This window comes from Sminthopsis crassicaudata, chromosome 1 (genome assembly GCF_048593235.1).
Source record: "Sminthopsis crassicaudata isolate SCR6 chromosome 1, ASM4859323v1, whole genome shotgun sequence".
Classification (NCBI taxonomy): domain Eukaryota; kingdom Metazoa; phylum Chordata; class Mammalia; order Dasyuromorphia; family Dasyuridae; genus Sminthopsis; species Sminthopsis crassicaudata.
The window spans coordinates 395,995,558-396,010,685 of NC_133617.1; the positions used below are offsets into that span (position 1 = coordinate 395,995,558).

A 15,128-nucleotide genomic window follows, 5' to 3' on the forward strand; every position below is an offset into this window, starting at 1 on the left:
CATTATTTTCTTCTTGACCTGGGAGTTCCAGAATTTGGCTGTAATATTTCTGGAAGTTTTCATTTTGGGATCTCTTTCAGGAAGTAATTTGTAGATTCTTTCAATTTTTATTTTACCCTCTCATTCTAGAATATCAGGATAGTTTTCCTTGCTAATTTCTTAAAAGGTGATGTCCAAGCTCTTTTTTTTAATCATATTTTTCAGGTAGAACAATACTTTTAAAATTATCTCTCTTAGATCTATTTTCCCAGGTCAGTTGTTTTTCCAACAAAATATTTCACTTTTTTTCTATTTTTTGTTTCATTTTCTTGTATCTTGATTTCTCATAGTCATTAGCTTTCATTTGTTCAATTATAATTTTTAAGGAATTATTTTTCTCAGTGAGTTTTTGTACCTCTTTCTCATCTGACAAATTTTGCTTTTTAAGGCATGTTTCTCCTCAACTGCTTTTTGTATTTCTTTTTGTATCACTCTCAATTCTCTTTGTAATTTTTCCTCTATCTCTCTTACTTAATTTTCAAAATTCCTTTTGAGTTCTATGGCCTGAGACCAATTCTTATTTTTCTTTGAGGAGTTGAATATAGGAGCTTTGACTTTGTGTCTTCTTCTGAGTGAGTGTTTTGATCTTACTTGTTACCATAGTAACTTTCTATGGTCAGAATCTTTTTCTGTTGTTTGCTTTTTCTCCTAGCTTACAACTCAGATTTTTATCTCTGCTGAAGTACAGCTCTATTTCCAAAATGGAGGGTGTATTGTCCCAAGATTCAGGGATTTTGTGCAGCTGTTTTCAGAGATCCCTCTAAGATACCTGACCATAAGCCCTCTTTTCTGCTCTGGAACCCTGAAGAGTATCCCTGACACATAGTACCTGTAAGATCTAGTGTGATAAATCAACAGAGTCCTTCCTCAGTGCTAGTAAAGGGATGTCCTGTGAGCTGCAGCTTCTTGGAGCTGAAGCCACTGTTACCATCATCCATGCCCATGCCTGCTCCTGGTATGTTGGTTTCCCAAGGCTTTCTCATCCTACTGACAAAACTTTCCTGCTGATCTGTGGTGTCTTTGGGATGAGAGGTCTAGAAATCAGTGCTACTCCTGATTCAGAGACCCAAGGCCTGTCTCTACTTTGCTGCTGTTACAGCTGGGGCTGAACATTTGGTTCCCATCCTGATGTACAGACTTTTTTTGCTGACCTTCGAAGTTGTGTTGGTATCTCTGGGCTGAGAGGTCTGGAAGCCACCAGTACTACAGCTGATTCAGAGGTCCCTAGGATCATTCCTGCTTTGCTGGCACTAGGGTCAGGCTTGGGGCTGAGGCAGGGGCCAAAGCTGCATTGATGTGGCCTGCACCAGGACTGTTCATTGGGCTCCCACCCTGGTGCAATAGATATTTCCTGCTGACATTCTAAGTTGTCTTTAGCTGGAAAATTGTTCTACTCTTTTTTTTTTTTTTTTGCATGTTCTGACACTCTAAAAGTGGTTTGGAGTCATTATTTAGACAAATTTGGAACAGTTTGGGGGAGAGCTGGGGAATTCCTGCCTTTACCATCTTGGTTCCACCTCTAGCTCTCTTATTTTGATAAGTTTATATTGATTATGCTCCTGTAGGAAGTGGAAAATAAACTTGCATAGAAAATCAGTCAAGATGTTTTCCTTTGGATGATTTCAGAGAGGCCTAGAGAGACTTACGTGAACTGATGCTAAATGAAATGAGCAGAACTAGGAGATCACTGTACACATCAACAATATGATTATGTGATGATCAACTCTGATGGACGTGGCTCTCTTCAACAATGAGATGATTCAGAGCAGTTCCAATGATCTTGTGATGAAGAAAGCCATTTACACCCAAAGAGAGGACTGTGAGAATTGAGTGTGGACACATCATAACATTTTCACTTTTTTATTGTTGTTTGCTTGCATTTTATTTTCTTTCTCATTTTTTTCTGGTCTGATTTGATTTTTCTTGTGCAGCAAAATAGTTATGTAGATATGTATCCATATATTGGATTTAACATATATTTCTTTTTCTTCCCACCCCTCCCCCAGGCTGGAGTTAATGACTTGCCCAGGGTCACACAGCTAGGAAGTGTTAAGTGTCTAAAGTCACATTTGAACTCAGGTCCTCCTGAATTCAAGGCTGGTGCTATATCCACTGTGCCACCTAGCTGCTCCCAGATTTAACATATATTTCTACCATGTTTAATATATATTGGACTACTTGCTATCTAGGGGAGGGAATGGGGGAAAGGGGAGAAAATTAAAGCACAAGGTTTTGCAAAGGCTAATGTCAAAGAATTATCCATGCATATGTTTTGAAAAAATAAAAAAAGCTTTAATAAATAAATAAATAAATAAATATGCATATATATATATATATATATATATATATATATATATATATATATATATATATATATCAAGGACCAAATAAACAAAAAAAAAGTTTTCCTTTATCCATTTTTGTCAATCTATTAATAAGAATTTATTGTTTTAGGTGGCTCACTGGAGAGTACTGCCTAGAATCAGGAAGACCCTGAATTCAAACCGGACTTCAGATATTTACTAGTTGTGTGACCCTGGGTAAGTCACTTGACCCTTTTTGCCTTAATTCCCTCATCTATAAAATGAACTGGAGAAGGAAATGACAAAGCACTCCAGTATCTTTTCCAAGAAAACCTCAAATAGGTTCATGAACAGTTGAACATTCCTGAAATGAGAAATTTGGGAAAAGATAGTACCTGACTTCAAGGAGGTCACATTCTAAATTCATCTTTCCCAATTTCAATTTTGTGTTTAAATAAGATACAATTACAATGTTGTCTTTTTTTGTATTTTTTTTTCTAATTTGGTGTCAATTTTTACTTTTGCTCCAGCTAGTTAATGGTTACACAGATAGCTAACCTGGAAATGACGTCTCCATTATTATATATTTTTTTCTGTTTGTCATGACAAAAGTATTTCCATTTTTAGTTGATATTGTTTGCTATTCGGGTCTAGTGTTTTGCACTTTTTCCCTTCCATTCCTCTCCCCACACCAATTCACTAATGTGTTCATCCTGAACTCTTTACCCAATTGCATTCTTCCCTCCTCTCACCCTTCACATTGCAAATACTGCCTGTAAGATTAGCATGTTTGAGGGAGCATTAGAATGTTTCTTGTTCCCTAGAGGGCAGGAGGTGGGGAGGAGAAAAAGACTGTGAGCTAGGTACTGAACTCATTGAAGAAAGATAGGAAGTCTCCTCAGGATGACAGCTAATGCAGTTTTGATTGGGTGGAAGATGGAGAGGTGACAGACTGAATGACGGTGATAGATAAAGGATATGGAAGTGTCAATGGGGAGCAATGAATCTTTCAGTTCTCCCACCTTGACCCACAAGAATGAGAAAGTGGAGTGGAATGAATGAAAGTGTAATTAATGTTGGAAGGAAAAGCCAGGGAGGTTGAGGGATCAGTAGGGAGCTAGATCTCAGTCAGAACCAGATAGAAGGAGTAAGAAATGAAAAAAATTTAAGATGAAAGCAAGTTTTCTAGTATATTGCTAGTATAATTTGCTAGTATAATAAATCAAACCAGAAAAAAATGAGAAAGAAAATAAAATGTAAGCAATAATGATCATGAGATCATACTTAGGAGGCAGAGATGTTTCCATGACCAGGCTCTTATTGGTCAGTCCTGCTGTATACTAACATCTGGGTAGGATCAAGAAAGGCTTGTTCATAATGTGATACTAGAGTTAAACCTTAAAGGATGCTAAGGAAGTGTATGGAGTAAAATGAATGAAGACTCTTCTAAAGCTGTAGCTTTGAATTATGCTCTAATGATGACTTGAGACTTTGCAATAACAAGTTGAGCTATAGCTAAAAAGCTATAGGTGTGGGATAGTCTTGAATGAACATTCCCCTCCTGTTTCTTACCTGTTTCTTAATTAGCATTTAAGTACTTCTTTTAAAGATAATTTATTCTTTTGTTTCTGGGATAGATTTCCATATTTAGAGTATAAGCCTGGACTCTCCTCAAACAATGGGAGAAAAGGCCAAGGGGACTTTCTGTTCCATTTAATCTTGTGTTTTGAAGCTTTGTGCTCCTTTAACTGACTATTGGGAGTAGCCTTTTCTTTCAAGAGCATAATAAACCTCTTTTTGCTTTTCTTACTCTTGAGAGTTTTTTTGGTGCCATACAGAAGGATTCAACGGTATAAAGATAAATAAGGGATGCTTTCCAGAGAGGTCGCTTACATGAGTACAGAAACTGGAGATGTAAACATAATTTAGTAAATATGCAACATAATTTAGATTTTTATTTTGTCTGAGAGCTCATTCTATTTGGAATATTATTTATAACTGATGAGGTCAAATGATGAGGTATAAGAATTGGGGTGGGAGATCCCCTTTTGTGGGAGGCATAGATCCTATATGAAAGAATTTGCAAACCCAAAATCTGTGTGGCAAAAAGGGATTTATTGGCACTGAGAAGCCAGCTTGCTAGGAAGACAGACTTCTTAGTGGGCAAAGAATCCTGGGACAACAGCTTGCTAAGAAGACAGCTTCCTTGGCAAGCATAATCCTGTTTAGGACTTCTGCAAAGATTCAGGGTTCAGAGTTGTCTTTTATTAGCCATCTGGGACTTCAATTCAATTAAAATTGAATGAGATTCACTCAATGTTGACAATGCTCTGGGCCTAGATCTCCAATTGAAAAGAGATTACTTCACTGGGAATTTGAGCTACTGGGAGTGGTTTCTGACTAGTCTTCAACTCAATAGAGAGTGTGACCACTTCCCTGGCCATGATCTCCAAATGAATGAGACCACTTAACTTGAGGAGGGCATTGTCTAGGAAAGGTATGCTTTTCCCAGGGGAGAGCCTGAGATCCTGAATAACCCTTCTTTTGCAGACTAAAAGGGACACAGTTTCAGGGCCCCCCTCAAAGGTTAAAGGGGACACAAATTACATCACAACTAAAAGAGTATTTTTTAAATAAAGAGAGTGAGGCTAGTTACCTGCTTTATTTTATTTTAGGAATAACATAGAATCAAAAAAGCTTTGATAAGATTAAATAATAGATCTAGATCCATAAAATGTCTGAGTTAGAAGGTACAAATATAGAAATTAGAATATCAGAATGGAAACTAAAGGGAGCTTATAGTCCAACCTCCACATATGAGATAGTGAAATTGAGCCCCAGAGGAGAGATGACTTTGGGGCAAGTGTCCTGCTAGGAGCTTAGTCTTCTCTGGCTCAGCTTTCAGGCTTATATTTATCTGGCCTTTTTATTGGAAGTTGAGGAGTCCAGCCCCTCCCTGACTTTTCAGTTATAGTGAAATGTTCATCTCTCCATTTTTCTTCCCCAGTTCAAAATACTACTTTTATCTTGATTTGAGGAGAGTGCTCAGAGTTCATATAGTCACTCATCATTTTGCTCAATCAGAGATGAGATTAGATAATGAATATCTACTGATACATGTACCAAATCATGTGCCAATATCTACCACTCACTAGACCATGAGGACCATGGTCCTCAGAGGAGGTCCCTGCTCACTTCCCAGTTCCAGAGGCTGCATCTTCCCCTATGTCCACATTGAGGGAAGTTGCTGTATGTAGTACAAAAAGCCTACTGCTTTTTGGAACATGGTATTTCATGAGATATGCCTTATTTCTGAGGGAGAAACACCCTAACAGCGATGGAGGTCCCCAGACCAGTGTCGTCGCAGGATTTGTGAAAGAATTCGCAGTCCTGATCTCCAAGAGGGAGGTTGGCAAAATGGGTTTATTTTCACTGAGAAGCTCTTTCTCTCAGTGGGCCCCTTCCTGATTAGGAAGATAGCAAAGCTTGGGATACAGTGTCTTGATTTTTATTTAGCCTTTGGTGGCTTGGGGCTAGGGAGAGATTTGAGGGGCTATTTTCTCTTCTTTTTTTGTTTCTCTTTACAAAGGAAAACAAATATATTAAAATTACAGAACAACTCAATTAAGACCTCAAGGGCAGGTTAAGTTTCACAAAGCCATCTCTAAAGCTTTGCCCATACGTGTTGCAAACATTCCCCTTGCTCAGAACAAAGGCACAACCACTGAGCCCCAGAAGCCCCTGTGGAGCCATATTCAACGCTTCTATGACTTGCCCTCCTCCTAAGACTAGCACTTTACCTTCAGCCAGGGAGGAACCCCTGCAGAAATCAGTGCAGGAGGAGTCATCCCTGGAGCTCCATCTCACCCAGTTCCTACTCTCCTCCATTTCTCATACTCACCATTAGCATCTACTCCTCCTGGTTTCAAACCACCTCAAGCTTCCATCAATAAGGGGTTAATTTTCAAATCAATAAGGGTGGTGATTGTTTCTCAGACCAAAGTGATTCCCAGATCAATTGGAGGTGAGAGTTTCCCATGGGGACCAGGTAGTTTTCCCAGAAATGAGAGGGGTTGAGATTCAGGGTTTTTCTAATCCAGGTCTACCCCCCCACCCAAGATCAAGGTGACACACTTCTATTACATCATTATCATATAAAAGTGAATTTTCAACTTACAATAGAGTAGAAAAGGAAGGTATTCAATCTTGATGAAGTCTGTTGGGCTATATATCAAGGTTTGATTTGTTGTTTTGTTGGTGGTTTAGACTTAAGAAAGTGGTAAAAAACCAAATTAAATTTAAAAGTGTTTAATGAGTCTTTCGGGTGGGAGAGCCAGTTGTTAAACATTTGCCAACATACTGCTAGGTATTTCCCAAGATTCTCAAGAGCTCCCTTCTCTTTTCTTTTTATACTGTCTCACTTGGTAATCACATAGCTCTCACACCGTCAATGTTCATCTCTATGTAGATGATTCTGAAATATATGTAGCCCTAGCTTATCTCCTGATTTCTAATCACATCTCCAACTGCCAAAGTCATCTTTAACTGGATATCCAATAGGTATCTTAAGCTCAACATATATAAAATAGGATTCTTATTTCCCAAATTTTCCTCTCTTCCTAAGTTTCCTATTACTTTTGAGGCTACTCCCATCCTCTCAGTCACCCAGGTCAGGAAACCCCCAAATTTTTCTTCTACTATTCACTCTTACTTACCTTACACATCCACTACACTGGCAAATCTTGTGATTTTTTATTTTCAAAACATCTCTCATATATCTTCTTCTCTTTATACAAGGCCTCATTCAGGCCTTCATCACCTCTCCCCTGGACTATTGCAGTAATCTTTTGGTCTCTTTGCTTCAAGTCTCTCAGTACTCCAATTTAGTTTCCAAGAATGAGGTCAAGGTCAAAGAGAATGACCTTTGCACTGAAAATGATAACACAATAATGATCAGGATGGAATTGATGGCAAGGATGAGTTAAGATAGAGAACAACTAATGTCCTTGATGAATTCAAGGGGATGTTATCTTCAGATATTTGAGGAGCTATCATGTATCAGAAGGCATTAGACTTCTTCAGCTGAGCCCTAGAGGGTAAAACCAGAAGCAATGGATAGATGTTACAAAGAATTTATGATTGTCAAAGGATATGAACAGACAATTTTCATATGAAGAAATTAAAAGTCATTTTATATTCATATGAAAAAATGCTCTAAATCACTATTAATTAGGGAAATTCATATTAAAACAATTCTGAGGTACCACCTCACATTTTTTAGATTGTCTAAGATGACAGGAAAAGATAATGATGAATTTTGGAGGGGATGTGGGAAAACTGGGACACTGATACATTGTTGGTGGAGTTGTGAAATGATCCAACTATGCTAGAGAACAATCGGGAGCTATGCCCAAAGGGCTATAGAACTGTGTATACTCTTTGACTAATCAGTGACAACTACTGAGTCTGCATCCCAAGGAATAATAAAGGAGGAAAAAAGAACCACATGTGCAAAAATTTTGTAGCAGCTCTTTTTGTGGTAGCAAAGAATTGGAAAGTGAGTAGATGCCATTCAATTGGGGAATGGATGAATAAGTGGTGGTATATGAAAGTAATGGAATATGATGATGAACAAGCTGATTTTAGAAAGGCTTGGAAAGATTTACACAAACTGATGCTGAACAAAACAAGCAGAACCAGGAAAGCATTGAATAATAGCATGAATATGTGATGATCAACTATGAAAGACTTGGTTCTCAATGGTTCATTGATCCAAGGTAATCCCAATAGACTTTGGACAGAAAATGCCATCTGCATCCAGAAAAAGAACTATGGAGATCAAATATAAATCATCAACACATGCTATGTTTACTTCTTTTTTCTGTTTTTCTTTCTCTCTCTCCCATGGTTTTTCCTTTTTGTTTATCTCCCAACATTATTCATAAAGCAATGTATATTAAAAATAAATAAATAAAATTTTAAAAGAATTTAGGATTGATGGGGGAGGTAGGGGTGGAATGGAGGAAGGAGAAGGGAGCAAGCGTTTATCAAGCACTTTCTTTTTTCCTGGTACTATGCTCAGTGATTTACAAATATTATTTCATTTATCTCATTTGATCTCGAGGAAAACAACCTAGCAATTAAAAATATGCCATAGTGGAATAGTTTGACCCAAAGGGTGATGGTTTCCTCCTTCCTTAGAAGCCACTAAACTGAGGCTGGATGGTCACTTGAATCAGTGTGATAGGGTCAGTATTTGTCTCTCAAAGTTTCTTTGCTACAACCCACTAATGGGGAGGCTTTCACTTAAAAGAAGACTAAGATGAAGTCAGGAGCACCTGAGTTCAAATCTGGTCTCAGTCATGTAACACTTCCTAGCTGTATAACCCTGGGCAAGTCACTGAACCCCAATTGTCAAAGAAAAAAAAAAGAAGACAAAGAGATCCTTGAGATCTGATTGGTACCAGCTTTCAGATGTAGCTTCCTGATCAACAAGGGGCAAAAAAGAAAAAAGTCCCAATCACTTGGAGTTCCATTCTGCTACTAGGTTCCATGCATGTGTGAGACTATTTCAGTCCTCATGCCCTGATGACTTGTGGATCAGATATGGTTCTGTAAGGAGATAATGGCAATAAAATCCAGAAGAGTTAAATGCCATTATATATTTGTTGCCTCTCCTTGCTGAGTTAGGACAAAGAAAACTTTGTATTAAATATTCAATAATTTGGCAGTGCCTCTTTTTGTCTCCAAATTGGATGCTAGTGTTAGTCGTGTCTCCAACAAGTAAGTTAAATGGGGATTCCTTTCAGAAATATATTGTACTAGATGGCTTCAGCAGTCCCTTCTTCTCTTCATATTTTATAGTTCTTATCTTCCTGTGAACTTTCGTTCACAGTAAGTTTTGAACACACACACTTTTTATTAATTTCCCCTCTTTTTTTTTTTTTTTTTTTTTTTGTTATCTCTCCCTTGGACCTCTGAATTGAGAGCACAAAAAAGGGGGCAGATTAGTCATGCAAGTAGGATTTTTATCTTCACTCCTCCTCCTCAGTGGTAGAAAATAACAACCTGCAAAAGGGCACATGGTGAGCAGCTTATGCTGCTGGGTCTCAGGTGAGCTGAGTCTCAGGATCTCCAAAATGGAACTTATTATCTTTCCCCCTCAAGTCCTCTTCTTATTACTTCCCTGTTTTTGTGATGACATGATTCAGGTGTCATCATACTCCTCTGTCTCTCCTTGCACTGCCTCACTTCTCCATATCCAATTAATTGGCAGATTCTGTAGATTATATTTCCATGATATTTATGGTACATCTTCCCTTTTCTCCTCCCAACACTGCCACCACTATGACCTAAACAATTACAACAGTTTTTCCAGTGGTCTGTCATTCACCTTTCTCCTCTTTCTCTCCTTGCCTTTTTTTTTTTTTTTCCTAAAATGCAGGATTGACCATCATACACATCCTCGATAAACTCCAGTGGTTCCCTATTGCCTCTGGGATCAAAAATAAAATCCTCTATTTGGCTTTTAAAGCTCTTTATGACCTCATACTTTTTTACTTTTCTGGTCTTACACTTCCCTACTCCTACATAGGTAGTGATCCAGACACTGACCTTTGCGATTCCTTGAACAAAAAAAATCACCTGTCTTCATAAAGGTCTGTCTGGAATTCTCTCTTTCCTGACTTCTGCTTTTTGGATTTCCTGGCTTCTTTCAAGTTTCAACCAAAATCCTACCTTTTATTAGAAATGTTTCCTGATTCCCCCTTAATGTTAGTTTCTTCTTACTACTTCTTCTTCCAGTCAACTCTAAATATTTTATTTATATAAAGTTGTTTGCATTTTGTCTCCCCCCACTAGAATATGAACTCCTTGAGATCAGGGACTGTCATTTTTTAATAATTTAAAATTTTAAATTAACTACTTTTTAAACTTTTTTAAAATTTTGAGAGCCAAATTATTTTCCTGTTTCTTGTCATTTCCTCACCCACTGAGAAAACAAAAAAAAAAAGATACTAAATATACATGTGAAATCATGCAAAATATATTTATATATTAGCCATATCACGTGAAAAGCAAGAAAAATAAAGTATAAAAATTATCTCTCAGAGTTCATTAGTTCTCTCTCTAGAAGTTTTTCATGTTTTTCATCATGAATCCTTTGGAAATTGTCTTGGATCATTGTCTTCATCAGAATTGCCACGTCTTTTACAGTTGATCATCATTACAATACTGCTGTTCTTATGTACAATGAACTCTTATTCTACTCATTTCATTTTACACCAGTTTATATGGGTCTTGCAATGTTTTTCAGAAACCATCTCTGTCATCATTTCTTATAGCATTAGTTTGTTGGGGCATGACAAAAATGTTGGGCTACCAAGCATATGTTGCAGTGTTGTCTTTGAAAGAATTCAGGCTCAAACTGGATCCAAATCAAGCATGGGCATTTATTGGAGTGACCTAACTTATGGGTCCTGGACCTCTTCCTCAGGGGAGAGCAACAACTCAGAAGAGTAAGGGGAAGGATTATATAGGGAAGGGAGAATAAGAAAAACAAAAACAGGAGAATTGAACAGAGCAGGAAAATTGGATAATCTCAGCTAAGAGAGAGAGAAAGAGAGATCGGATTTTTTGGGCTGGGGTAGCAGCTAAGATTCCATCATGTTCATATAAATCTTTCTAGGTTTTTCCAATTGTTCAGTGATGAAGAGAGCCATCTACACCCAGAGAGAACCGTGGGAACTGAGTGTGGAACCCAACATAGCATTTTCACTTTCTGTTGATGTTTGCTTGCATTTTTTTTCTTTCTCAGATTTTTTTTCCCTTCTTGATCTGATTTTTCTTGTGCACCAAGATAACTGCATAAATATGTATACATATATTGGATTTAACATATTTAATATGTATTGGACTACCTGCCATCTGGGGGATGGGTAGGGGAAAAGAGGGAAACATTTGGAACAGAAAGTTTTGTAAGAGTCAATGTTGAAAAATTACCCATGCATATGCTTTGTAAATAAAAAACTTTAATAAAATAAAATAAAAACAAGGAATAGGGGAAAAAATTGGGACTGGTTTGAATCATCTCATTTTTGAAGAGAACTGCATTCATCAGAATTGATCATCATATAGTATTGTTGTTGCCACGTATAATGATCTCCTGGTTCTGCTATCATCCTGCTGGTTGTTTCTTAAAGAACAATAATATTTCATAACACTTATATACCATAATTTATTCAGCCACTCCCCAACTGATGACCATCCACTTAGTTTCCAATTTCTTACCACTATGAAAAAGGGCTGCCACAATCAGTTTTGCACATGTGGTCCAAATTGCACAAATTGCACAAATTGCACATAGTTCCAAATTGCTCTCCAGAATGGTTCAATCTGTTCATAGTTCTATCAACAATTTATTAGTGTCCCAGTTTTCCCACATCCCCTCCAACATTCATCATTCTCTTTTCCTGTCACCTTGGCCAGTCTTACAGATATATAGTGGTATCTCAGAGTTTTCTTAATTTGCATTTCTCTAAACAACAGTGACTTGGAGCACCTTTTCATACAAGTACAAATAATTTCAATTTCTTCATGTGAAAATTAACTATTCATATCCTTTTCTAGTCATAATTTCTTGACAAAATAGTATTCTATCACAATCATATGCTACAACTTGTTCAACCACTCCCCAATTGATGGGCATTCCCTCAATTTCCAATTCTATACCATTCCCAAATATTTTCATACAAATAGGTTCTTTTTCTTTTCCCTTGATCTCTTTGGAATATAGACCTATTAGTGGTATTGCTGGGTCAAAGGGTATGTATAGTTTTATCCTGGTTTCTTATTGGTCTCCAGAATGGTTGGACCAATTACAGCTCCACCAATAATTCATTAGTGTGCTTATTTTCTTTCATTCTCTCCAGCAATTGTCATCTCTAATAGATGTGAGTTGGTGCCTCAGAATTATTTTAATTTGTATTACTCTAATCAATAATGATTTAGGGCATTTTTCAATATAATTACATGTAGCTTTGTTTTCTTTTTCTGAAAACTGCCTGTTCATATCTTTTAATCATTTAGTAATTGGGAAATGACTCTTACTTTTATAAATTTGACTCCATTCCTTATATACATACATATACATATATATGTACATATATATATAAACAATGAGAACTTTATCAGAACTTACTGTAAAATTTTTTATATTACTTTATTGTCTATAGTACCTTTTAGTAAAATGTAGTTTCTCTGATTATATATTTTAATTAAATCTGTTTTTTCTTTTGTTTTGTCTGAAATCATGATCACTACTCTTGCCTTTTTCTTTTTTTAATTTTTATTTATTTATTTGAAGATTAGCTTTATTTTACATTTGGCAGGGATAGGAGACAAAGGCTATGTTTCTCCAAAGCCAGACATCAAGTGATAAATTATGCCTTTTAAAAAAATTTTTTTTAAACTCCATAATAGATAATGCTAATCTATTCTAAAAATATAGCATAATAGATTCTGTTCTGGCTCCTTTTTAAATTTTTTTTTAATTTTTATATTTTTTATTAATTTTATAATTATAACTTTTTTTTTGACATTACATATGCATGGGTAATTTTTTACAACATTATCCCTTGCACTCACTTCTATTCTGAATTTTCCCTCCTTCCCTCTACCTCCTCCCCTAAATGGCAGGCAGTCCCATATATGTTAGATATGTTATAGTATATCCTAGATACAATATATGTGTGCAGAACCGAATTTCTTGTTGCACAGGAAGAATTGGATTCAGAAGGCAAAAATAACCTGGGAAGAAAATAAAAAATGCAAACAGTTCATACTTATTTCCCAGTGTTCCTTTTCTGGGTGTAGCTGATTCTTTCCATCATTGATCAATTGGAACTGAATTAGATCTTCTCTTTGTTGAAGATATCCACTTCCATCAGAATACATCCTCATACAGTATTGTTGTTGAAGTGTATAGTGATCTCCTGGTTCTGCTCATTTCACTCAGCATCAGTTGATGTAAGTCTCTCCAAATCTCTCTGTGTTCATCCTGCTGGTCATTTCTTACAGAACAATAATATTCCATAACATTCATATACCATAATTTACCCAACCATTCTCCAATTGATGGGCATCCTGTTCTGGGCCCTTCTTTTAACTATCTCTGTGTGTCTTTCTGTTTCAGATATATTTCTTGTAAACAATTTATTGTTAGATTCTAGTTTTTAAATCCAGGCTGCTATCTGCTTTTATTTTATGCTCATCTTATTCATATTCATAGTACGATTACTGTATATTTTCCTTCATCCTATTTTCTTCTGTTTATCCTTTCCTCTTTTTATCTTGTCCTTCCTGAAAAGTCTGTTTTGCTTCTGACTACTGTCTCTCTTAATCTCTTTCTTTTATCATCTCTTTTCTCCTTCTCCCCCTTTCTTTCTTCTATTATCTTATTGAGTATGATATATTTCTATATCCACTTGAGTGAGAATGAACCAACTGAATTAATTTTGATGAGTGAGAATCAAATATTGCTTAACACTCTACTCCATTTCCCCCTCCACTATAAAAAGATGTTTTTTATATGCTTCTTTGATGTGAGATAATTCTTCCCATAAACCATAAGAAAGATAATTCTTCCCATAAACCATAAGAAAGAAAGAAACAAACAAAAAGGTGAAAATACTCTACTCAGCTCCACATTTAGTCTCCATAGTTCTCTCTAAATGCAGATGGCACTTTTCATCACAAGTCTATTGAATTGCCTTGAATCACCACATTATTGAGAAGAGCTAAGTCCCTCACAGTTGATCATCACATAATCTTGTTACTGTGTACAATGTTCTCCTGGTTCTGTTCACTTCACTCAGCATCAGTTCATGTAAGTCTTTCTAGGCTTTTCTGAAATCAGCCTTTTTATCATTTCTCTTACATACATTATATGAATGTAATAATATTCCATTACATTCATATACCATAACTTATTCAGGCATTCCTTAATTGATGGGCATCCACTCAGTTTCTAGTTCTTTGTCACAACAAAAAGGGCTGCTACAAACATTTTTGCACATGTGGGTCCTTTTCCCCCTTTTATGATCTCTTTAGGATACAAATGTAGTAATGAGACTGTTGGATCAAAGGGTATGCACAGTTTTTATAGCCCTTTGGACATAGTTTCAAATTGCTCTCCAGGATGGTTCCATCATTTCACAACTCCACCAACAATGCATTAATATTCCAGTTTTCCTACATCCCCTCCAACATTTTTCATAATCTTTTCCTGTCATCTTAGCCAATCTGAGAGGTATAAAGTGGTACCTTAGAATTGCTTTACTTTGCATTTCTCTAGTCAGTAGTGACTTAGAGCATTTTTTTTCATATAATTAGAAATGGCTTTAATTTTGTAAAGATAATATTAATATTCATTTTAAATAAAATTCTGAGTTCCAAATTTTCTCTCTTTCTTTCCTTCCTCCTCTCTAAGGCAATAAGCAATTTGATATATATTATATATGTGCAACTATGTCAAACAGATTAATCATGTTATGAAAGAAAAAAGTTTGTGAAAGGAAAAAAAATAAAGTAAAAATAATATACTTTGGTGTGATTTCAAATTCCATCAGTTCTTTTTCTGGATGTGGATAGCATTTTCCATCATTAGTCTTTTGGAATTGTCTTGGATCATTTTATTGTTGAAATTAGTTGTCAGTCATTTTTGAACATTGCATAATGTTGCTGTTACTGTATATGATGTTCTCCTGGTTCTGCTCACATAACTATATA

The 15,128-nt window shown here is 36.2% G+C and overlaps 1 protein-coding gene across 1 annotated transcript in view; it reads left to right on the top strand.

The window, feature by feature from the left end:
* Positions 1-2,523: 2,523 nt before the first annotated feature.
* The window catches only part of PDPK1 (3-phosphoinositide dependent protein kinase 1), a 157,180-nt gene continuing 144,575 nt past the window's right edge, over positions 2,524-15,128 (top strand). The window contains exon 1 of the mRNA XM_074279860.1: positions 2,524-2,579. The gene's annotated coding sequence lies outside the window, so the exon portion shown is untranslated. The remainder of the gene's footprint in view (positions 2,580-15,128) is intronic.